Here is a 26346-nt window from a genome sequence, read left to right as displayed (position 1 = left end):
CGTCTCCCGCGCTCTTCCTTCTCCGCGGCTCAATGGCGTCTCCCGTGCTCTCCCTTCTTCTCCCCGCGGACACTGTTCAGCCCTTGAGCCCTGGCTGTGCTCTGCGCGTTCTTTTTTTTTTTGTGCGCCTTTCCCGTTTCCGCCGCTCGGTCCTGAACCCGGCTGTTGCTTTACCCTCTCTCCGTTTTGTTTTTCCTCAACGCCGCTCGGTTTTCAACCCCCGGCTGCGCCCTGTGCGCTTCACCCTCTGTCTTACCCCGTCGACGCTGCTCGGCTTTCTCTCCGCCGTCAGTCGGCTCCAGCCGCCGCTGTCCAGGAAGGGTCTGCGCTGTACCTGTTGTCAGTCTATTGCTGATCGTCGTGGCTGGGGAACCAAGCCCGGCTCTCCACAGCCTCCCCTGCGATGTTCACTCTCTGCCGGACGACTGGGCGGTTGCTCGTGGTCGACGCCCGTGTTTCTGGCCTCGACTTTCTTCCACCGCCCTCCCGGAGCGAATCCTCGAAGGGAAATGCAGAGTTGCAGGTAGATTCGAATCGACACTCGTCGCCACTGTTAGATCCGTGATTCTGAGAGTATGATGTTTTTCAATAACCACACAGATGCTGTAACTTAACAATCAACAGGTGTTTACTGGAGGAGGGTAGTCTCAAGACTGGGGTACAGAGGCATGCTCAAGGCTTATATACAGGTGTGGTCACTGCCGGTACTACAGTATACAGGAGCTGTAAAAGTAGTTCTCTCTTAAAGGTACATACACTACAGGGCCCTCACCACAAACTCTGTTCCCTAGCCACTGAATCCATCCCCCTCCCTGGCCACTGTCTCAGGCTGAACCAGACTGTTCGCAATCTCGGAATCCTATTTCACTGGGTTGAGCTTCCAACCCCATATCCTCTCCATTACAAAGACCGCCTACTTCCACCTCTGTAATATTGCCTGTCCCTGCCCCTGCCTTAGCTCATAACTACTCAAATAGTCTTCTGAGCGGCCTCCCATCTTCCACACTCTACAAACTTAAGCTCATCCAAATCTCTGCTGCCCCTATCCTAACTCATACCAAGTCCCATTCACCGATCGCCCCTATGCTTGCTGACCTATATTGGTTCCTGGTGCAACAACACCTAGATTTTTAAATTCTCATCCTCATAGTTCAATCCCTCCATGGCCTTGCCCCTCCCTATCTCTGTAACATACTCCAGCCCTACAAACCTCCGATAATTTGCATTCCTCCAACTCCGGCCTCTTGTGCATCCACTACTTCCTTTGCCCCACCATTGGCGGCCATGTCTTCAGTTATCTAGAACTTAAGCTCTAGAATTTCCTCCCTAAACCACTCTGCCTCTCCACCTTTCTCCCCTTCTTTAAGATACTCTTTAAAACCTACCTCTTTGACCAAGCATTTGGTCACCTGTCTTAATGTTTCCTTCTTTGGCTCGGTGTCAAATTTTGTCTGATTACACTCCTATGAAGTGCCATGAGACATTTTACTACATTAAAGGCGCTATATAAATGCAAGTTGTTGTTGTTGATGGATACCATCATTCATACAATTGTGTTCCTAGGATAATTCTATATCAACCAAAATGTTTATTTTAGGTAGCACAAAACACAGGCACAAATTAGTTTAATTGTTAATTAAAATGAGAGCCTTGACTGGAATGTAAACCTTCCAAGAAGTGCTGTTTTTATGCACCAAGCAGATCCCGCAATCTCTTAATATTCCATCGGCCATAAATTCTGGAGGCTGGAAAGCAGCACAGTCCTGGTGGGATGGTTGAAAGTTTGGGCAGCATCCAAAGCCACTGCCACTCACTTGGAGCTGCAGCTCATCGCACCGACTGATCTGCGGGAGAGCTGACCACAGGAGATGAGTGACACATTGAAAGCCCATATCATACATAGGGCTGGATTTTCATTCAGAAGTCGGGAAGGAGGCGGGACTACAACTTTTGGGTTTTAGTCCCGCCTCCATCGAGATGCAGCCAATCAAGGGCCACCTGGCAACAGGTGACATCACAGACTGAAATTTCATCTGTCAAGACGTGTTGACAGATGAAATATCAGTGTTTCACAGCTGTTTGAAGCTGTCAAACACTGACAGTCTTACTTCTAACCTGAGTCCTTCTACGCAGACTCAGTTAGAAATCTCGCCGGCACTGAAAGCTGAAGGCTGTCACTTTTGACAGTTCGCGGCCATTCTGCTTTCTGTGCCGGCTGAATGATGGACTCCTGAAGCCGAGAGGAAGGAAGGCTGTAAAGGTAAGTACAGGTAATTTAAACATCGCTACACACTTTAGACACACCAAACACACTTACCTTTGCACTCATGCACCCATCACTCACCTGAACACCGACATCTCGACCCCTCCAAGTCCTTCAACCCGACGGCCCGACTCCTCTAACCTGGCGTGGTTTGGAGCCGTCGGGAATCCCACACGACACCCTTCAAAATAGGGATTAGGCTAAAAACTGCCTGTTAACTACACTAATTGGCACTAATCCCTTCCCGCCTCGGGTCGGCGGGTCCCAGTGCGGGGTGGGTACCCGCCTCCTTTGAAACTTACGTGGAGGTGGGTTTTGGGCGGAATGGTGTTGGGTCCCCCGAATTCGGGATTTTTGCCCCCCGCACGCCTAAAAGCCTGCCTCATGGCACACTGAAAATCGACCCCATAGAGTTATACAGCACAGAAAGAGGCCCATCGTGTCTGCGCCGGCCATCAAGCCCTGTCTATTTTAATCCCATTTTCCAGCACTTGGTCCGTAGCCTTGTATGCTATGGCGTTTCAAGTACTCATCTAAATGCTTCTTGAATGTTGTGAGGGCTCCTGCCTCTACCACCCTGTCAGGCAGTGAGTTCCAGATTCCAACCACCCTCTGGGTGAAAAAGTTTTTCCTCAAATCCCCTCTAAACCTCCTGCCCCTTACCTTGAAACTATGCCCCCTGGTTATTGACCCCTCTACTAAGGGGAAAAGTTCCTTTCTATCTATGCCCCTGATAATTTTGTACACCTCAATCAGGTCCTCCCTCAGCCTTCTCTGTTCCAAGGAAAACAACCCCAGCCTGTCCAGTCTCTCCTCATAACTGAAGCGCTCCAGCGCAGGTAACATCCTGGTGAATCTCCTCTGCACCCTCTCCAATACAATCACATCCCTCCTATAGTGTGGCGACCAGAACTGCACACAGTATTCCAGCTGTGGCCTAACTAGCGTTTTGTACAGCTCCATCATAACCTCCCTGCTCTTATATTCTCTGCCTCGGCTAACGAAAGCAAGTACAGGAAACTTTGTGATATCCGGCACCGACGGGACTGGCGTGTTGCCGATCTATCAAAACTGCCGGACATATAAAGTTAATGTTGAAGCATACGGAGGTTTTCATCTCCGTATCTGACAACAAACACTGTTGCTTAGCAACAGCTTCTAAAGAGGCAGCTGCAAGCGTCTCTAGCTGAAGCTGTTGCTATAGCTACAGACCTTGCAGTGCCTGACTGGGAAAAAAAAGAACGAGAACTAAAAAAACTTATAGAAAACGGCTCCAGATTTTTGCCATTAGATCGAGTATTCCGGACATACAACCTCCGGATAAACCAAAGTTTCCTGTGTCCCATATGCCTTTTTAACCACCTTATCTACCTGTCCTGCTGCCTTCAGGGATCTATGTACATGCACACCAAGGTCCCTCTGATCCTCTGTCCTTCCTAGGGTCCTGCCATTCATTGTGTATTGCCTTGCCTTGTTAGTGCTCCCAAAATGCATCACCTCACAGTTTTCAGGGTTAAATTCCATTTGCCACTGTTCTGCCCATCTGACCAACCTGTCTGTATCGTCCTGTAGCCTGAGGCTTCCCTCCTCGCTATTTACCACTCCACCAATTTTCGTGTCATCTGCAAACTTACTGATCATACCTCGTACATTCATATCTAAATCATTAATGTACACTACAAACAGCAAGGGACCCAGCACCTATCCCAGCAGTACACCACTGGACACAGGCTTCCAGTCACAAAAACAACCTTCGACCATCACCCTCTGCCTCCTGCCACTAAGCCAATTTTGGACCCAATGTGCCAAATTGCCCTGGATCCCATGGGCTCTTACCTTCTTGATCAGTAGCCCCTATCCATGTGGTCCACCAGTCCTTCCAAGGTGAAACACACGTTGGAGCCCAGAGTTTGGATGGAAGCTATTTAAGCTTCCATCAAAGCTACAAAGGCTGGTAACACAATCTCCTGGTAAGAGCTGAGTGTTTGGAATAAGAATTGGAGGTGGTTTAGTGTGCTCTTGTGATTGGTGGTGAAGGGTGTGATGTAGGGGAGGGAATTGCTTTGAGTACTGGGGGAAAGACAGTTGCCAGGTGTTATTGAGAGAGATGGAGAAATCGAGAGCTGTATTCATCCTTGCTGCTCTTGTCAAGTCATTGAAACATTTCTGAAGATGAATCCAGATCCTGGGGGTGATGCTCCTGGAATTGACCATGTCTACCACTTCCCTCCAGGCCTGATGTATGTAGGTTTAAGCAATTGTCATCCCACTGCTGGAAAACACAACATCCCTCCTTGCCCTCACCTCAGTCCACTAAGAGGCATCAGAGACCCGGGGGTGGGCCTTGCAACTCATTGGTGAGAATCTCCACTTTCCTAATGTCTCATTGAGTAATCTGGCAGCAGTGAATATAACCTCCCTTAAAAGAATGCATTTAGACTTTAAATATGCCTCTGGAGGCCTACTGGAAATCCCACCCAGAATGTTGGCAGACTTCCCATCCCCGATGCAATTGCGTTGGCAGCCTACCACTCAAATGTAACTGAGGCCCAGGAGTTAAAATAGTCTGGGCCTCAAACTGATGACTTTGGGCGTATTTGGCGCTCGCCCTGCCCATCCATAGCCACTCTATTAAAATGTCACAAGACTTCAGTAAGAGCTGTTGAGATGCCCTTAGGCTAGGGGTTAAAATTATTCGAGCAGAATAGCGCAAGCTTTATATTGTATCTAACAATCACTATGTCTGGTCTGGAAACACTTGAACCTGACACTAATTGCGATAGTGGAATCATGTTACAACTTCACATTAATGAGCATAAGATCAGTAAAAAAAAATCCAAAATTGGAAAAACTGAAACAAAAGTAAGGAAAGGGGAAAAATAATTGTTAAGAATATGAAGAAGCCAAATTTTGAGGTGGAACAAATCTTCAGTTTTCCCACATTTGGTTGGAAGTGGCTGTCGGCTCCTATCATTTTTAATAGACCTTGGGTATCCAACATAGCTTCCAAAAATTACCAATGTTTACGAACATATGGCATATGCAAAAGTGATTTTCTTTACATTTGTAACTGCGTGGAATCACAGAGCATTTCTCAATCCATTGTATTTACTGCATAATCCCAACGATTATAGTCTGTTTTATTTTTGGAGCCAAAGGCTCCTTTATAAGTCTGAAAGTGTTAATAGATGTGTGACTAGAAATCTACTTGAATTTTCTGATTTGAAGGGTCAACACTCACTGCTCCAAATGCAGGACGACAATGCCATCTGCAGAATGTTTCAGAAATGGACTGCAAATACGTGTTGATCTCACAAATGCATTTCACTGAGTTATGCATCAAATTCCATCTTTCAGAGCCATTCATTAGCTTTAATGCCTCTGAATTTGTGTGACCAGTATTGGTTTTGCAGTTATTTTTGTTTTAAATCTTGTAACTTACAAAATGTAGCCTGACTATTGGCATTTCTGCGATAAATGAATGATTAAGCTTCTGTCAGGGGAACCTTGAAGTCTAAAAATCCTTGACCTAATGTCTTTTGCTCGTAGGTGCTATAAACTGCATACAAAAATGAATAATTTTTAATATTGAAACCTCAGCTCACATTTTTATTTTGCAATTGAATCAATGTAAAATTGTCAAAAAATATTATACTGTACTATGATCATATTAATCAAAAAGAGCTTTTATAAGGTGTTTATATGCAAAATGATTACAATTTGAATGGACAACTCTTCAGGTAAATTGTTTATTGGGCTGACAATAATTAGTATGCTCAACCTTCAAAAATATGAATAATTGAGGAATTGTTTATTACTGGATTAAGATTCTACATTTAAATGTGCTATCTGAAGCACGGATATAAAACGTTTGAAAAGATTATACTTGGATTACAGTGCTCCAGTCTGATTTACAGTTAAATTGGTTATGTTAACCATAGAAAAAAATTAGCATTGCCTGAACACTGTTCATTTCTTACAGTAAGTACTGAAATGCATAGAACAAATTAGTTCACCGTTTTGTAAGGGATACAAGTTATAATTTTTCAGCTTTTTTAAGTGCTAAAAATTAAAACTTTATTTTAATGTTTTTCTCTTTTTTTACCCTTATATATGATCTCCGATTATAGGAGTATTCTTGACACAATGGGGTGCTTTTAGGGAGGTTCCATTTCTGATAAAGGTAGGAAATATACCACTGTGGACCTGCCAAGTTGAATATCGGGGTAAATTTAGAGTGGATCAGACATATCACTGCAACGACTTTTTTAGTTTTCATTCACAATTAGAAGTAGAAAACCACACATCACAGAGGGCGCTACCTTCTAGATGTCTGCAAATTTTCCAGTTGATTTGTGACGACCAGAAAATAGGATTTTGGGGGTGGAAATTGAGTTTTGACTTATTTTCTGTCAGACTGAACTTCAAGATTATGTTTATTTGGGTGGAAACAGTTTTCTGCATCTTGCTAAAAATCCTCAACTTAATCAGTTATTGGGGGCGGATCTAATCAGCTTTAGATTTGCTGTGTCATTCCATTAAGATTACACTCTTCTGCCGTGAGTGCCAGACTAGGTTAAAGAAATATAGGCCTGGATTCTGTTTTGGGAGGATTTGGACGGTAAACAAAATTAAATGTTTTTAGAGGCTATTGACTCAAATCTGTCACAAAACAATTGCACCTACATTCCCCTCCCAAAATACTGCCAGTTCCCTTCAAGGCCTGTTCCACCATACCTAATTGTAGTCAAGGGGACATGGCTAACCCTTCACCCCATTGCCCTCCATTTAAGAACATAAGAAGTAGGAGCTGGAGTCGGCCATTTGGCCCCTCGAGCCTGCTCCGCCATTCAACAAGATCATGGCTGATCTTCTACCTCAACTCCACCTTCCCGCACTGTCCCCATATCCCTTAATTCCTTTGTTCCCAAAAGTTTATCAACCTCTGTCTTGAATATACTCAACAACTGAGCATCCACAGCTCTCTGGGGTAGAGAATTCCCAAGATTCATAACCCTTTGAGTGAAGACATTTCTCCTCATCTCAGTCCTAAATGGCCTACCCCTTATTCTGAGCCTGTGACTCCGTGTTCTAGATTCCCCAGCCAGGGGAAACATTTTCCCAGCATTAACTCTGCCAAGCCCCTGTAAGAATGTTATATGTTTCAATGAGATCACCTCTCATTCTTCTAAACTCTGAGGAATATAGGCCTAGTCTACTCAATCTCTCCTCATAGGGCAATCCCCTCATCCCAGGAACCAGTCTAGTGAACATTCGCTGCACTCCCTCTAAAGCAAGTATGTCTTTCCTTAGGTAAGGAGACCAGAACTGTACACAGTACTCCAGGTGTGGCCTCACCAATGCCCTGCATAATTGTAGTAAGACTTCTTTACTCTTATACTCTAATCCCTTTGTAACAAATCCACCTTATATAATTACTGCCACTATATCCATAGTCATAAGAGCTGCTGAAAGTTGTCCCTGAGGTGAATACTAAACTGAGGATCTATTTTGTGTATTACTACTAAAGATTGGTTGTTCTTTGCCTGCATAGTAATCTTTTTAGTACTTTGGGATGGTCAGGACTTTTACTGCCACTTTTACTCAGCTCTGCTTAAAGTATTGATTTGTACTTTAGACGTAGATCTCTCAATGGGAATACCTTTATTTAGTGTTATGAAGAGGATGAAAACACAGAAGCGGCTAGGTTGGAGGTCTTACCAAAGGTACCTCGCCCCTACATATAGACACTCACTCGCCAGGGTCTAGAGACACAGAAGATCTTACTTGGGCATTCCCACAGCACAAGGAGCATGCACTAGAAGGAGAGGAAGTGGAACAGAACAACCACCTGCTAAAGTAAGGAGAGCACAACTGATCGCCCAGAACTTCAATAAATAAAGATCAACTCACCAAATAAAGTCACTACACACTTGCTTGTTCTCCCTCCCTGCCCGCGCCCCCCCCACCCCACCCCCCCCCCCCCCCACTTTCCAAGATTTCTCCCAAGGTCTTTCATAAGACAGAAGTTTACATTTCCCCTGCCATCATCCAGCTAGCAAAAGTTGACAGCATACCCAGAAATGAACTCGGAACTTTATGTGGTCAAGCTGTCTTTACTTCAAACAACATTCACCAGGAAACGCCAACAATGATGCCAACAATGACGTATGAGGAGAGATTGGGTCGGTTGGGCTTATACTCGCTGGAGTTTAGAAGAATGAGAGGGGTTCTCATTGAAACTTATAAAATTCCAGCAGGACTAGACAGACTAGATGCAGGAAGGATGTCCCCGATGGCGGGAGTCCAGAACCAGGGGTCACAGTCTAAAGATAAGGGGTAAGCCATTTAGGACTGAGATGAGGAGGAATTTCTTCACCCAGAGAGTGGTGAACCTGTGGAATTCTCTACCACAGAAGGCAGTTGAGGCCAATTCATTAAATATATTCAAGAAGGAGTTAGATATATTTCTTAAGGCTAAAGGGATCAAGGGATATGGGGAGAAGGCAGGGACAGGGTACTGAGTTTGGATGATCAGCCATGATCTCATTGAATGGCCTACTCCTGCTCCTATCTTCTATGTTTCTATGTAACAAAATGAACTCTTCCCTTTCTGCAGCTAGTTCTTAATGATGTGACTATCCTTTGTGCCGGCTAACTTAATTACATAGGTCTTGACAGTATAATTATATTAGTGCATTTTTAAGAATGAACTGTGTTACAAAATGTGCTTATGGAAATTCACCAGTACGGAAAATAAGTTAATATATATTAGAAAATATTCATCCAAACCATATTCTTCAGATTATGTAAATGAAGGCTAGAGTCACAATATAAAAGTGGACCACTTTGGACAGTTGTTTCCAGAAATATATCATTAAGCACATCTGTTTGCATTGCCAAATTGGTGCTTATCTTTATTTTTAAATAAAATGCAAAATAAATACCATTATGGTGAACAAAAGCCACAGGAGATAGAAATGATGCATATAAGCCTTTTATGTAAAATAATTTTAAAAAGCTATTTAAAAAATTCTATTTTATTAAGTGATTAAAAGTTATATGCACAATTTTGTTTTTCAACTGTTTCTTATAGGCCTAGATTTTCTGGTTGCAACACTGATAGTAACTCATTAATTTTAATGGGTTGCCGTCAACATTATAATTGGAAATCTAGGCCACTGATTCTTGCTGAGATATGGTTCCATGAACATGAGAAGCCTTTCGATACCTTGCCCAAATGCCAGTATTCATGTGAGCCTAGATAATGAGTGTTGTCAGACTATTCCAGTGATGAAAGTGATCACAGTGGAGCCTTTTCCTGTCTTTATCTCACTTCCACACATGGGCACTGAGCAGCAGTAGTGAGTGGAGAAGTCTGGCTTTTTTTTTTACCCCTACCTACCCTTGGGCACTGAAGTCAATTGTAGCACCAAACTAACTTAACATAGACTAAGAATCAAATCTGGACTTTCTAGGCTATATGCCTAGATCATCAAGGAAGACCTGTACATGACTCTTAACCTTAAAACACATATGAATAATTCCCACAAAGATTGAGTTGACAAATGCACTGTGACGTAAGAAAACTACTAGGCACTTGGTCTAAGCGTTAAACAAAGCTTTAATCAACTGTTTTACAACATGGAGGTCTAGTTGTGTCCTTCACTAGTTCCTGTTAAGAATGTCCTGCGCAAGCTGGGCCCGTGCCAGAGTATTTATACTCTCCCTGGACAGCACCACCCGCAGGCCGCTCAGTTGATTCATGTCACACTGCCATTGCACAACTGAGCCATAAACGACTAGGAAGGTCCGAGGTTCATTCTCAGGTCTGTGGTAAGTTAGATGATCTCAGTTGGGGTAGCAGTAGGATATTATAACTAGTCTCAGCATTTCTAGTCTAAGGAGGGAAAAATCAGCCAGCGTTCTTTGTCCTGACCACTATCCACTGGTCCCTGCTGGAACGTGCATGAGCTTATGCCCTCAAGGATGTTCCATGATCTTCTTTCCTGCTGCAGTTTTCTAGTTGCTTGCAGCAATTCATCTCTTAGCAATTTTACAAGTTATTCTTATTTCTGATGATGATTGGGGCTAATATCTCAGAGCTTTGCCATCAGTCATTGGGACAATCTAGTTTCTCAGCTACTCACTGTGATGCTCATTCATCTTGCAGTGGCTTGCCGCAATACTCTTTCTGAGAGCGATTTATGGGTAAATTAACCAATCCTGTGTTTTCAGCGGGGAGCCATGCTTCAAGGTAATGTGGATCAAAGAAAGGGCTGGAATACTGTAGCCCAATTCTTCGACTAGTGCTCCCTCTGAGTGCAGCTCCCACTGAGACTGTAGGATCAGTAAATTTACCTTTTACTGTACCGCTATAACTTCTTACCATGACTTCAGTGCAGTATTTGCTTCTTGTTCACATTCACACAATATATTGGAACATAGCCAATACGTGAGGGTGTGGCGGAGACCACATAGGGACAATAACACAATTCACAATGTATAGCCAATGTGGTTATATGTACCTAAACACAATTCACTACGTATAGCCAATGTTGTTATATGTACGTACTTGGTTGAGTTATCGGGGCAAGATCCCTTTAAGAGCGTCGGTAGCATGATGATGTCATGCGTCGGTAGCGTGATGATGTCCTAGCCCTGCAACGAGGCTGAGAACCTCAGTCCTCATGGAGAGTGAATAAAGTAACCAGCGTTTTGCCTTTGCTGCAACAAAAGTCTCAGCCTATTGATTTCTAGCGACTCCAACATTGGTGACCCCGCTGCTCTTTTGGATGATTCCAAAGACCGCATCCGAAATGGCGACGAACGCCGTTTCCATCAAATTACCCGAGTTTTGGGAACGACAGGCTGTCGCTTGGTTTGCCCAGGCCGAGGCTCAATTTGCACTCCGGGACATCACCGCGGACGACACCGCGGCCAGAGTCGTGAGCCTGCTCGAGAACCCCCCGGAGCTCAACAAATTCGAAACGCTGAAAACGCACCTCTTAAAAACTTTTGGACTCACCGAAGCCGAGCGCGCATGCCGGCTTCTCTCTCTACCCGGGCATGGTGACTCCAAGCCCTCGGAGCTGATGGGCCACATGCTGGCCCTCCTGGGCACACACAAGCCGCGCTTCCTCTTCAAGGAACTGTTCCTTCAACAGCTGCCAGGTCAGGTACGGTCGGCTTTAGCCAACTCTTCCATTACCGATTTCCGTGACCTGGCCAAGGAGGCCGACAAATTTTTCTCCGCCGGGCAACAGTACTGCGCGGCCACGCGGAGCCCTGCCCCCACTGATACAGCCCAACGGCGGCAGCCCCCAAGCCTCTGCTTCTACCACGCGCAGTTCAGCCCCAAAGCCAGGAAGTGCCGGCCCCCGTGCAGTTTTCCCGCGTCGAAACAAACGAAAAACCACTCATCGGCTGCTATGGCTGTCGGCCGTTCAGGCAGTTTGTTATTTATTACGGACACCGACTCCGGACGTCATTTTCTTTGCGACACAGGTGCCCAGGTGAGCGTCCTGCCCGCGTCAACCATAGACATCCAAGGGGGGAACCACGGCCCCGTCCTCGAAGCCGCCAATGGCAGTTCCATCCGCACCTTTGTTTTGGCGGGCAGCGGTTCACCTGGGACTTTGTCACGGCAAAAGTGTCCACCCCCCTTCTCGGCGCTGACTTCCTCTGCGCCAATGGCCTTTTGGTGGACGTCAAGAACCGATGTCTCATCAACGCTGAGACTTTCAGCTCGCTCCCGTGTTCCCTCAGCGGGTCCAGCACGACGAAGTTGTCCAGCGCACACTCGGCCTCCGACGAGTTTGCCCGCCTCCTCGCCGAGTTCCCGGACCTCACGAAGCCCACGTTCTCGTCTGCCGCCACCAAACACTGGGTAGAACACCACATCTCGACCACCGGCCCGCCTGTCTATGCCCGCGCTCGGCCCCTCGACCTGGAGAAACTCGCCATCGCTAAAGCCAAGTTCGATACCATGGAATGCCTCGGCATCATCCGCCGGTCGAACAGTCCGTGGGCCTCGCCCCTCCACATCGCTCCGAAACCAGGCGGCAGGTGGCGCCCGTGCGACGATTACCGGCGCCTCAACGACGCTATGACCCCCGACCGCTACCCGATTCCACACATCCAGGACTTTTCCGCCCGCCTGGCCGGGAAAGTGGTATTCTCGAAAGTGGACCTCGTCCGGGGTTACCACCAGGTCCCTGTCCGGCCACAGGACGTCCCGAAAACCGTGGTGATCACCCCGTTCGGGCTGTTCGAATTCCTCCGCATGCCATTTGGCCTCAAAAACGCCGCCCAGGCTTTTCAACGCCTAATGGACGCCGTGTTACGGGACCTGACATTCCTGTTTGTATACCTGGACGACATCCTCATCGCCAGTGCCTCCAGGACGGAGCATGTGTCGCACTTTCGGACTCTCTTCCAACGCCTCAGCCAGCACGGCCTAATCGTCAACCCGGCCAAGTGCCAGTTCGGGCTGTCCTCGATCGACTTTCTCTGGCACCGCATCATGAAGGATGGGGCGGTGCCACTGCCATTGAAAGTGGAGGCTGTGATGGACTTCCCGCGACCCCTCACCGTGAAGGCCCTGCAAGAGTTTTTGGGCATGGTGAACTTTTACCATCGCTTCGTCCCCCGAGCAGCCCAGCTTATGCGGCCCCTTTACGAGGCCCTCAGAGGCAAGCCCGACAAGCTCGCCGTCGACTGGTCCGAGGAGATGGCCAATTCTTTCACGGACATGAAAAGGGCCCTGGCTAACGCAACCATGCTGGCGCATCCATTACCTGATGCGCCGGTCGCTCTCACCACCGACGCCTCAGACTATGCGGTCGGCACCGTCCACAAACAGTGGGTCAACAACACCTGGCAGCCGCTCGCCTTCTTCAGCCGGCAGCTCCGCCCCAATGAGCGGAAGTACAGCACCTTCGATCGCAAGCTTCTCGGCCTCTACCTTGCCGTCCGACACTTCCGTTTCCTACTGGAGGCTCGCCCGTTCATGGACAACAAACCGTTGACTTTCGCCATGGCCAAAGCTTCCGAGCCGTGGTCGGCCCGTCAGCAACACCAGCTGGCCTTCATCTCAGAGTTTACAACGGACATCCAGCATGTGGCTGGGAAAGACAACCCCGTCGCCGACTGTCTCTCCCGAGCAGTCGCCAGCGCCGTACACCTCGGCATCGACTACACCCGCATGGCGGCCGACCAGGCCTCCGACCCGGACATCCAGGCCGACAGGATGACGGTCACGGGCCTTCAACTAGCGGACGTCGCATTCGACGATGCCGGCACCACACTGTGCAACGTCTCCATTGGGCAGCCTCCGTTGGGCAGCCACGTCCCGTCGTGCCCGACGGGTGGAGACAGCAAGTTTTTGACACCGTCCATAATCTTTCCCACCCGGGCAGGAAGCCGTCACAGAAGCTGGTGGCGGCTAAGTTCGTCTGGCACGGGCTCAGGAAGGACGTTCGCGACTGGGTCAGCACCTGCGTGGTATGCCAATGCTCGAAAGTGCATCGTCACACTAAGGCCCCGTTGGCGCCTTTCGCGGTGCCCGAGAGGCGGTTTGACCATGTTAACGTGGACCTGGTGGGGCCCCTGTCGCCCTCCCGCGGGTTCACCCACCTCCTCACAATGATCGACAGAACCACCCGATGGCCGGAAGCCGTCCCACTGTCTTCAACGACGTCCGCCGATGTGGCTTGAGCGTTCATCATCACTTGGGTCGCCCGGTTCGGCGCCCCATCTGACATTTCCTCCGACCGGGGGCCCCTGTTCACGTCGGAGCTCTGGAATGCTGTCACCCGAGACCTCGGGTTGAGACTCCACCGCACCACAGCATACCACCCTCAGGCTAACAGACTGTGCGAATGGTTTCATCGTTCCATGAACGCCGCGCTCCGGGGCAGCCTCCGGAACGACAGTTGGATCGACAGACTCCCGTGGGTCATGCTGGGACTCAGGGCCACCCCCAAGGAGGACCTCCAGTCTTCGTCCGCCGAGCTCGTCTATGGACAGCCGCTGCGGGTTCCCGGGGATTTCATCCCCAACGCAACAGAACCTTGGTCCGCAGCCCGTCAGCGGTCCGACCTTCTGGACAACGCCAAGGTTTTCGCGCCGGTGCCCACGTCTCAGCATGGCCTCCCACAGTCCCACGTTCCGCTCGACCTTCGTGCGGCGGAGTACGTTTTCGTCCACCACGACGCCCACCAGGGACCTCTTCAGCCACCCTACGATGGACCATTCCGCGTCCTGGAAACCGGGGACAAGACCTTCGTAGTGGATGTCGGCGGTAAGCCGGACTGCATTTCCGTGGACCGTCTTAAGCTGGCCCACCTGGATCTGGACCGACCCGTTGAGTTGGCACAGCCCCCGAGGTGGGGCCGACCTCCGGTTTCTGCACCCTCAGTCCACCACCGAGTGCCCGAGGTCCCTCCTCCGAACCCCCCGGTCCCCGCCCCGGAATTGAGGAGCCGTTCCGACCATGTGATCCGGCCCCCCCCAACGACTGACATTGCCAGTGCTAGTGAATTCTGGGGGGACGTATGTGGCGGAGACCACATAGGGACAATAACACAATTCACAATGTATAGCCAATGTTGTTATATGTACGTACTTGGTTGGGTTATCGGGGCAGGGTCCCTTTAAGAGCGTCGGTAGCGTGATGACGTCCTAGCCCTGCAACGAGGCTGAGAACCTCAGTCCTCATGGAGAGTGAATAAAGTAACCAGCGTTTTGCCTTTGCTGCAAAAAAGTCTCAGAGCCTGTTGATTTCTAGCGACTCCAACAGGGGTTTCTTAATGAAATTATTCATGATGGTTCTGTTTTTCCTAGTAATTAGCTGCGATACCATTGTTTCTCATAGTGATCAGTTGTGATGCTTTTCTTCAGTGATTAAAATTGTTAGTAAGATTTTGCCCTGTAATTAGGCACATTGTTCTCTTTTTTCAGTGATTAAATGTGATTAGCTATGATGCTTTCCTGTGATTAACTACGGTGCTTTCATTTCTTAGTAATTAGCCACAATATTCCAGTTTCTCCCAGTGATTGGCCACAATATTCCAGTTTCTCCCAGTGATTGGCCACGATGCTCCTGTTTCTCCCAGTGATTGGCCACAATTTCCTGTTTCTCCCAGTGATTGGCCACGATGTCCTGTTTCTCCCAATGATTGGCCACGATGCTCCTGTTTCTCCCAGTGATTGGCCACGATGTCCTGTTTCTCCCAGTGATTGGCCACAATGTCCAGTTTCTCCCAGTGATTGGCCACAATGTCCAGTTTCTCCCAGTAATTGGCCACGATGCTCCTGTTTCTCCCAGTGATTGGCCACGATGTCCTGTTTCTCCCAATGATTGGCCACGATGCTCCTGTTTCTCCCAGTGATTGGCCACGATGTCCTGTTTCTCCCAATGATTGGCCACGATGCTCCTGTTTCTCCCAGTGATTGGCCACGATGCTCCTGTTTCTCCCAGTGATTGGCCACGATGCTCCTGTTTCTCCCAGTGATTGGCCACGATGTCCTGTTTCTCCCAGTGATTGGCCACGATGCTCCTGTTTCTCCCAGTGATTGGCCACAATGTCCTGTTTCTCCCAGTGATTGGCCACGATGCTCCTGTTTCTCCCAGTGATTGGCCACAATGTTCAGTTTCTCCCAGTGATTGGCCACAATGTCCTGTTTCTCCCAGTGATTGGCCACGATGTCCTGTTTCTCCCAGTGATTGGCCACGATGCTCCTGTTTCTCCCAGTGATTGGCCACGATGTCCTGTTTCTCCCAGTGATTGGCCACGATGCTCCAGTTTCTCCCAGTGATTGGCCACGATGTCCTGTTTCTCCCAGTGATTGGCCACAATATTCCAGTTTCTCCCAGTGATTGGCCACGATGCTCCTGTTTCTCCCAGTGATTGGCCACGATGTCCTGTTTCTCCCAGTGATTGGCCACGATGCTCCTGTTTCTCCCAGTGATTGGCCACGATGCTCCTGTTTCTCCCAGTGATTGGCCACGATGTCCTGTTTCTCCCAGTGATTGGCCACAATGTCCTGTTTCTCCCAGTGATTGGCCACAATGCTCCTGTTTCTCCCAGTGATTGGCCACAATGTCCTGTTTCTCCCAATAATTGGCCACGATGCTCCAGTTTCTCCCAGTGATTGGCCACGATGCTTCTGTTTCTCCCAGTGATTGGCCACAATGTCCTGTTTCTCCCAGTGATTGGCCACAATGTCCTGTTTCTCCCAATAATTGGCCACGATGCTCCAGTTTCTCCCAGTGATTGGCCACGATGCTCCTGTTTCTCCCAGTGATTGGCCACGATGCTCCTGTTTCTCCCAGTGATTGGCCACGATGCTCCTGTTTCTCCCAGTGATTGGCCACGATGCTCCTGTTTCTCCCAGTGATTGGCCACGATGCTCCTGTTTCTCCCAGTGATTGGCCACGATGCTCCTGTTTCTCCCAGTGATTGGCCACGATGCTCCTGTTTCTCCCAGTGATTGGCCACGATGCTCCTGTTTCTCCCAGTGATTGGCCATGATGCTCCTGTTTCTCCCAGTGATTGGCCATGATGCTCCTGTTTCTCCCAGTGATTAGCTGTGTTGCTCTTGTTTTTTGCAGCTTATGTGTAGTGCAAAGGTTATTCCTTAGAGCAGATTTGTGATGACACACCGGCATTCATTTTTGAAGTCATTTGCTGTGATTATTTTTTGGTTCGACAAGTTTTTTATGATCCTTGATGGCACATTTGTTTTTCATTGTGGTTTGGCAGTGTCCTCGTTTCCTGGGCTTCACTGTAATGCTTTCATTTCTTGCAGGGATTCACTGTGATGCTCTCATTATTTGAATGGCCATCATTTCTCAGAGGGATTCACTGTGACATGATTGTCACTCACAGTATCTTGCTGCAACACTCTCATTGTCCCAGTGCTATCATTACTTGTAGCATTTCCTTCAGGTCCTCTCATTTTTGACAGCATTTCACTGCAATGCTCTAATTTCTCATAGAAATTTTCGATAACACTTGTTCCCTGCCAAGATTCACCACAAGACACTCATTTTTTTACAGCAATTTCGCATAGCACTCTCATGAATATTACTGCATGGTTTTTAACACCCACTTGTCAAGAATTAGGCTAAAATCTAGCAATGATCCTAATTCACTAACTTTGCATAACAGCTTGTATATAGCTTTGTGGCACATAACACCTGCTGTTTAAATCATTGCTGAATTCCAGTAGAGAATGCAGCTGTGATTCACCAAGCATAGGATTACTCCTGTTTGTTGATGCAAGTGCTACGTTATTGGAGTGCTATAAATTAAATGAAGCATTAGTACCCTAAACTTCCATCTTTGGAGCAAACGTGCTTACCTTATATCATAACTCAATAGCCATGACAGGATATATTTTTTAAAAGACCTTGATACTAGTTTGCATGATGTTGCAAATGTGATTAGGTTCATTGGCATTTATAAATGCAGAAGAAGCTGAAGCAGGTATTTATGCAAGAAGGGTTTAAAATATGCATTAGGTGGCAACAGAGTGCTAACTAATGTCACCAAGCTACTAACTAATGCATATTCTAAGTTGGCAATAGGCTGCTGCATTGTGCCATGGAGTGATAAATTCTCACCTCCAGTTTCCCACTTGATGAGTTTCTTGAATTGCAGCTAGGACATTGTAGGAACATACAGGACAGGAAAATAATATTGCAGTCCATCTGGTCAGTCCCAATGGCTAGAAAATATCATAGCCTATAGTCTTCCTCATACCTGTCCAAATTTTTGACTCTTATGGGAGTGGCCACAACTGCAGACCCAAAGCTTGTAACTCAAGTCTTCATTCTCATTGCACCATGTCGAAATGGATATAACTCTTCCACCTAGGACCACTGCTTGGGACACCTTTCACAAGCCTTTGTATGTGGCCCGTTACAACTCCAACCTCTCACATTATAGGGACCTTCTAGTACCTGTTGTTGGATACATCAGCTGTTTACTGCCGCCTTAAGATGCTTACTGTCATCTACTGCTGTGAGTATTATTCGAGGAGAAATTGGCACATAATGCCCAGGAGAGGCAGGCCACTGGCTGGGGTATACCTGACCTAAGGGAGTTAATAGATTTTGAGGACTAAGCTATTGAGCTCCAGGGGAGGCAAACAGCTGTGGAAGTTGGCGAAAGCGAGGTGAGTGGGCCAGTGCCTGATGCAGGTGAGTGGGTGCAATGCAGTACCTGTTCCTGCTACACCACTTGTTAAAGGACCAAGCTGTCATAGAACTTCAGGCTGCCTGTACCTTGTCATCCTCTCTGGGTGCTGAACACCCTTTCTTGTGTACTCTCCTTCAGCAGATCCCACACAGCAATAGGGGGAGGAAGAGGATGATGATAATGATGAGAACAACGAGGAGGAAGAAGGAAATCCTTACCTGTTGAGAAAAGATGATGATGATGACAATCATCCTGCCTCCTGCACCTCTAGTGGCCCTGCCGCTTCGTCTATTTCACCACCTTCATCAACCACCTTATCGGTCCCGTGTAGCAGCTCAGACACTTTCACCTGGAGAAGTCTAGATATGGGGATGAAGATATTGTACTAAGTGACTCATTGAGCATGAAGGAGCTGATAGAGCAAGGAGTGAATGAGGACTCAGTTGTTTTCAGCAGAGGCTGCTGAGATGCCTTCCCTTGGCTGAAAAAGCTGTGGACTTAGAGTTCATCAGTCCAGTATGAAAAGAAGAATATTCAATGAACATCACACCTATGTTCATGCACTGAGGTTGCTCTAGCAGGATGTGTGATATATGACAAAGGTCTCGATTCAGTAACATGCTGTAACATCAAGGAAGCTTTCTCCCCATTGCAGAGATCAGTGGAGCACCTGGCAGCTTCATTGCAGAGTGCAACCGTTTCCACCAACCGTCCCCGCCACAGCAGTGCCCATAACGTTGGCGCCACCTCCTCATCAAAAGCCGAGACTGCAGTGCTGGAGGTCTTGGGGGACAGGCTTGAGAGAGGCCCTGCATTCTGGCCTTCAGATACTTGGGGCCATGTTAAAGTCGATACCCTTTTGGTGCTTTCAGGATCTTGTGGGCACCACCATTAGATCTGCCATTCTGCTGATCAGTGGCCACCCAGAGTCTTTGCTGCATATTTCCCACTGCCTGGATGTCCTTCTCATAACTTGGTGGCTGGGCCCCACCTGCACATCTATACAAACTCACAATCACTTCCAGAGCTTTGTGCCCTATTCCTCTGGCTATACAGCTCAAGATCTTATGTGCCTCCTTTACTGCTGCCGCACATGGTGCTGATGGCTTCAGTGATTTATCCCTCAGTACCCCCAAATCCCTATCCTATACAATGTCCTGTAAAATACTACCTATCCAGGGAGATTCATCAATGAAGGCAAGAGCGCTAATGAAAACGGGAACCCAACCCACTTGGGACATGCATGTTCATTCCTAGTGGTCACTTATAGAATGGTATGCACAAATGCCCAGGTGCAGGACACTAACATCCAGGCAGTAGTGAAAGGGATAAGGGAAGTTAAGAAAAAAAGCTAATATATAAATAATTTTCAGATCTTCATTAGTTGAAAATGCAAAAAAACTATTATTTGTTAATAAACTTTTTGATTTTTTCTGTAATATATTATCGGGCACCAATTTTAAGTAAAATTTACAAATGAGCAATTTAGATTGTTAATTAAAACACTAACTATAAATCAAAGAAGTTTAGTTTAAATAAATAATGGGCCATATTTTCCAATCGGAGGCTTCCTGCGGGCCATGGGGAGCCAATCAAAGAAGGGAATCTCCCTTCATGCACTTGACAGATAGACCTGTCAAATATATGAATGGAGATCACCCCAAAAATACAGTAAAACATTAAATACATTTTTTTTTAAATCATATTTTTTAAATTAGTTGAAATTACAATAAATTAAATATTTTAAACAAAAATGTAATTTTTTGAAAAAATAATTAAGTTTTTTACGGGGCTAAAAATAAACTTACCTTTTAAAGCATTTTAAAATGATAAATGAGTGAAAAAATTATTATTTTTTAAACTTTTTTTCAAATCTTATGCTGGTAAAAGCAGGCCTTACGCTTGCTTTTACCAGGCGTAAGATTTCTAAGGGTTTTCTGCGGGCGGAGGTTCTCCAGAAAGTGGAACTATCCGCCCGCAGAGGCCCTTCTCTAGGGCAGCCGGAGGATCTGTCAAGAGCATTCTTGACAGATCGGAAATGCCGGTTTTCAGTGTATACACCCATTGGCGTCGGAATATCCAGCCCAATATATTCTTCTGTTATTGATTGTAGATTGAACGTGACTGTCTTTTTTCTACCTATTTATAACCTAAGGGTTATTTATTAAAATATTAATTTCCCAGCTGTAAAGTAATGCTTGGCTTTTTGCATTAGCAAGTGTGTAAATTATGAACAGCGATGCTGTTGGTATGCAAAGCTTTGAATGGGATACTGAAAATGTCTTGTTTTCCACTCCATTGATTCCCACATGGGTATGCCATTAACTACAAGGTCATGTTATCAGCAGGGAATGTAGATCTACTTCTGGGAAGGTCATTTTTTGCTATGGATTCAGCTATAAGATATGTCATCTGCACTTCTTGAATGAGGCCCCGTTGCTTCTCTGTTCTTTTTCCATCTGTACATTTGTTCATTTTCTCTGTAGCGGTTTAACAGCTTATGAGATTTCAGGAGAGTTTTAGTGCCTGTTGTGTACCAACCTGATTTTTCTGAAACCAGTTTCTGACAACCTCTACTGACTTCTGGCGCTAAACTGAAATCTCTGGTGCTTTAGATTGCAGCATTCTTTCAGCAGTCATCCACAGGCCTTAGACAAATGCATCATTAGAACTACATAATTTAATTCTAAAATGTGATTTCTGCCATTAGAATAGGAAGATGTGTGGCTGGCACTATGCCACAGGCATTTTTATAAAACTTTCCACCAAATTTTATAAAAATTATAGTATAGGTTTCAGCAATAAACTTTTAAAATTTCATTAAAAAAAAAGAAAGACTTGCATTTATATAGCGCCTTTCGCGACCACCAGACATCTCAAAGCACTTTGCAGCCAATGAAGTACGATTTGAAGTGGAGTCACTGTTGTAATGTAGGAAACGCGGTAGCCAATTTGTGCACAGCAAGCTCCCACAAATAACAATGTGATCGGGGGGCCTACCTGCGGCTGGGGCAGTGCTAGTTAAAGGGGAGGTAGCGGGCGGCCATTTTTGTTGCTGGCCGCCTGCCAGCATCTCCCCCCGTTATGTCCCTGTCCCCCGTGAAGCCCCCCCCCCCCCCCCCCGCAGGTTGTCGGCTGCTCTCTGTGAGCCTGACACTCCTCTTGAGTGCCGGGCCCGTTTGCCGGCACTCCCAATTCCTGGTGGCCCAGCTGGGCACCGGGACGCGCTGCGCCAGGCCCCTCCCCTTTAATAAGGGGTGGAAGGCCTGCAGTACCGTGGCACATAGCGCCGCGATATTGGCTCGCAGCGCCACAAGAGGGGGCGCTACCGACTTTTTACCCCTAACAGTCAGTACAAATAACTGCTCCATAACAAGCAATAACCCAACTTAACTGAAATTGAATTACAAGACAGAAATTTGCTACTATGAATTAGATAGGCAAAGAAGTACCCATGGTAACTGAATGTATCCCCAGGTGATGGCAGATCTACAACTATTATAAAGTAACTTTTAAACTTGAGGGCCCCGAAAGTTCTAGGGCTGGAGTGGGGTGGAAAACTTCAATTCCGCCTGTCGGTGGGGGCGGTGGGAGGAGCAGGCATTTGAGGTGGGTCTTTACATTCTGATAGGGTGTATCATCTTCCATCCCCCTCCCTCACGTCATGGGAGTGTGAATGGGGGAGGTTCCAGTCTATTCCAGAAGTTTATGCCCTTGAAAGGACATAGAAACATAGAAGATAGGAGCAGGAGTAGGCCATTCGGCCCCTCGAGCCTGCTCCGCCATTCATTGAGATCATGGCTGATCATCCAAATTCAGTACCCTGTCCCTGCCTTCTCCCCATATCCCTTGATCCCTTTAGCCTTAAGAAATATATCCAACTCTTTCTTCAATATACTTAATGAACTGGCCTCCACCGCCCTCTGTGGCAGAGAATTCCACAGGTTCACCACTCTCTGGGTGAAGAAATTCCTCCTCATTTCAGTCCTAAATGGCTTGCCCCTTAGACTATGACCCCTGGTTCTGGACTCCCCGGCCATCAGAAACATCCTTCCTGCATCTAGTCTGTCCAGGCCTGACAGAATTTTATAGGTTTCGATGAGATCCCCTCTCAATCTTCTAAACTCCAGTGAGTATAAGCCCAATCGACACAATCTCTCCTCATACGTCATTCCTGCCATCCCAGGTATCAGCCTGGTGAATCTTTGCTGCACTCCTTCCATGGCAAGAACGTCCTTCCTCAGGTAAGGCGACCAAAACTGCACACAATACTCAAGGTGCGGTCTCACCAAGGCCCTGTACAACTGCAGCAAGACATCCTTGTTCTTGTACTCGAACCCTCTTGCTACGAAGGCCAACATACCATTTGCCTTCTTAACCGTCTGCTGCACCTGCATGCTTACCTTCAGCGACTGGTGCACAAGAACACCCAGGTCTCTTTGCACTTCCCCTTCTCCCAATCTATTGCCATTCAAATAATAATCTGCCTTCCTGTTTTTGCCACCAAAATGGATAACCTCACATTTATCCACATTATAGTACATTTGCCATGTTTCTGCCCACTCACCCAACCTGTCCAAATCGTACTGGAGTTTCACGACATCCTCCTCACAGCATACCCTCCAACCCAGCTTTGTGTCGTCTGCAAATTTGGAGCTATTACATCCAATTCCCTCGTCCAGATCATTAATATATATTGTGAACAGCTGGGGTCCTAGGACCGATCCTTGCGGGACCCCACTAGTCACTGCCTGCCACTCGGAAAACGACCCGTTTATTCCAACTCTTTGCTTTCTGTCCGCCAACCAGTTCTCTATCCAAGTCAATACCTTGCCCCCAATCCCATGTGCCTTAATTTTGCACGCTAATCTCTTAAGCCTTCTGAAAGTCCAAATACACCACATCCACTGGTTCTCCCTTATCTATTTTATCAGATACATCCTCAAAAAATTCCAGTAGATTAGTCAAGCATGATTTACCTTTTGTAAATCCATGTTGACTTTGTCCGATCCAGTCACTGCTTTCCAAGTGCTCTGCTATTACATCTTTTATAATGGACTCTAGCATTTTCCCCACTACCGATGTCAAGCTCACCGGTCTATAATTTCCCGCCTTTTCTCTACCACCTTGTTTGAATAGTGGGGTAACATTAGCTACCCGCCAATCTATGGGTACCGTTCCAGAGTCTATCGAGTTCTGGAAGATGACCAGCAATGCATCTACTATTTCTAGGACCACTTCCTTAAGTACCCTGGGATGTAGATTATCAGGCCCTGGGGATTTATCGGCCTTCAGTCCCATCAATTTTCCTAACACCATTTCCCTACAAATACTGATTTCTTTCAGTTCCACCCTTTCATCAGACCCTATGTTCCCCGGCATCTCTGGGAGGTTATTTGTGTCCTCCTTTGTGGAGACAGAACCAAAATATGTATTTAGTTGGTCAGCCATTTCTTTGTTCCCCATTATAAATTCTCCCGATTCTGACTGCAAGGGACCTACGCTTGACTTCACCAATCTTTTTCTCTTCACATATCTATAAAAGCTTTTACAGTCAGTTTTTATGTTCCCTGCTAGCTTACTCTCATATTCTATTTTCCCTTTCTTAATTAATCCCTTTGTCCTCCTTTGTTGAATCCTAAACTGCTCCCAATCCTCAGGATTATTGCTTTTTCTGGCCAATTTATATGTCCTCTCCTTGGACCTTATGCTATCCCTAATTTCCCTTGTTAGCCACGGTTGGGTCACCTTTTTTGTTTTATTTTTATGCCAAACTGGGATGAACAAATTCTGTAGTTCATCCATTCGGTCTTTGAATGTTTGCCATTGCCTATCCACCGTCAACCCTTTGAGTGCCATTCCCCAATCGATCCTACCCAACTCGCTCCTCAGACCATCGTAGTTTCCTTTATTTAAATTGAGGACCCAGTCTCCGAGTCAACTACTTCATTCTCCATCTTAATGAAGAATTCGATCATATTATGATCGCTCCGATCCAAGGGGCCTCGTACAACAAGATTGCTAATTAATCCTTCCTCATTACATAATACCCAGTCTAAGATGGCCTGATCTCTGGTTGGTTCCTCGACATATTGGTCCAGGAAACCATCCCGTAAACACTCCAGGAATTCCTCCTCCACAGTATTGTTACTAATTTGGTTGGCCCAATCTATATGTAGATTAAAGTCACCCATGATGACTGCTGTGCCCTTATTGCACACTTCTTTAATTTCCCTTTTAATGCCATCCCCAACCTCCGCCTTACTGTTTGGAGGTCTATAAACCACTCCCACTAACGTTTTTTTCCCCTTAGTATTTCTCAATTCTACCCATACAGATTCCACCTCATCAGAGCTAATATCCTTCATTACAATTGTGTTAATCCCTTCTTTAACCAGTAATGCTACCCCACCTCCCTTTCCTTTTTGCCTATCTTTCCTGAATATCGAATACCCCTGGATGTTGAGTTCCCAGTCCTGGCCTTCCTTGAGCCACGTTTCCGTAATCCCAACCAAATCGTATTTGTTTACTTCTATTTGCGCAGCCAATTCATCCACCTTATTACAAATGCTCCTCGCATTAAGACACAAAGCCTTCTGGCTTTTTTTTTAACGCTCTTAGACCTATTAGAATTATTATTTACTGTGGCCATGTTTGATTTAAACCGTTGATTTCTCTGACTGCCACTTTTGTTTTTCTCCTGGCACTCACCAGCTGAGAGTTACGCGAATCCTTTAGGGGGCACTTAGTGACCCCAAATCCTTACTAGTGAAAAATAATCGAATCCAACCAGCAGTTTGGGGTGGTTGCTAAAGTGCTTTTACAGGCTCGATGTGCGCACTCTGGCTGCACAGATGATCCAATCCACAGAATTTGGCTACCGACATGGACAGGCAGGGGTTCTGTTCCATTGCACTTGCGCCAGTGGAATGGACCAGTAGGAATTTTGAGGCTGCGATGTTTTATTCAATACTAACTTAACAGCAATTTAAGTAACACAAAGACTTTCTTCAATAGATAGCACAACGATTCAGTTATAGCACCGGATAAGGTACAGTGGAATCTCCCCATGGCCTCACCTACCACACAGTTCTGATATTTTCAATCGCCCCAGCGCTTCACTCGCCACGTGCTGAATTTGCACAGCACAATGTGGCACTAACTGGCAAGAAGACCCCGCACCAGCGCATTGTGCCCAGTGAATCACCACGTGTAGACACCTCCTCTAACCTAGCCTCTAAAGTCCATGTAGTGCGGAGAGTCAGATTGAGTGATAGTGCATCTTCCTGAAGGCTAGCCTCCTCTTCCCCCACTGGCACAGAGGCTTCCTCATTCTCAGCAGCTAAGTGAAGAGAAGGAGAAGGGTTAGCTTGTGGCCTGAAGGGAGAGCAGAGGGAGAGAAGTGGGTGCTGAAAGTATGCGCAGCTTGTCATGCAGAGTATGTGGGGTGAGAGAGAAGTCAAAAGGGACTTCTGCACAATTTAAATTTAGTTGACAGCTCCCAACCCAGCCTTTTTGCAGAGGCATTAAAAGACAAAGATAATTCAGTGGATAATTGGTTATTGTGAAATACGTAATTTTTTATTGTTTTATTTTGGTTAAACCCTAGTTTTGAACATTAGAAATTTCAGTTCCTGAAGAAAAAATTAATAAGTGAAAAGAAATTCAGCAAACATTCTGGGAGAATTGTAGATTTCAGAAATTGGTGGCCAGATTGTGTAATCAGTGTGGCTTGTTTACTTAGATATATTTCATTATAAATGTGGGATAGGAATTTATAATGGAAAAAATCAACACAAAAAGGACATGAAGAATGGAGCAGACAGGAAGTGCAATTTTTACGATATTATAAATAGATTTTTATATGGAATTTGG

General features: G+C 46.5%; 1 protein-coding gene across 4 annotated transcripts in view; it reads left to right on the top strand.

Moving 5' to 3' along the window:
* LOC147115764 (uncharacterized) overlaps positions 1 to 26346 on the top strand; it is a 500089-nt gene that overhangs the window by 332363 nt on the left and 141380 nt on the right. The window lies entirely within an intron of this gene.

The sequence above is a fragment of the Somniosus microcephalus genome, chromosome 6 (assembly GCF_052327205.1).
Source record: "Somniosus microcephalus isolate GS21.2 chromosome 6, FLI_Smic_1.0, whole genome shotgun sequence".
Taxonomy (NCBI): Eukaryota; Metazoa; Chordata; class Chondrichthyes; order Squaliformes; family Somniosidae; genus Somniosus; species Somniosus microcephalus.
This window is presented reverse-complemented; position numbering and strand designations above follow the sequence as displayed.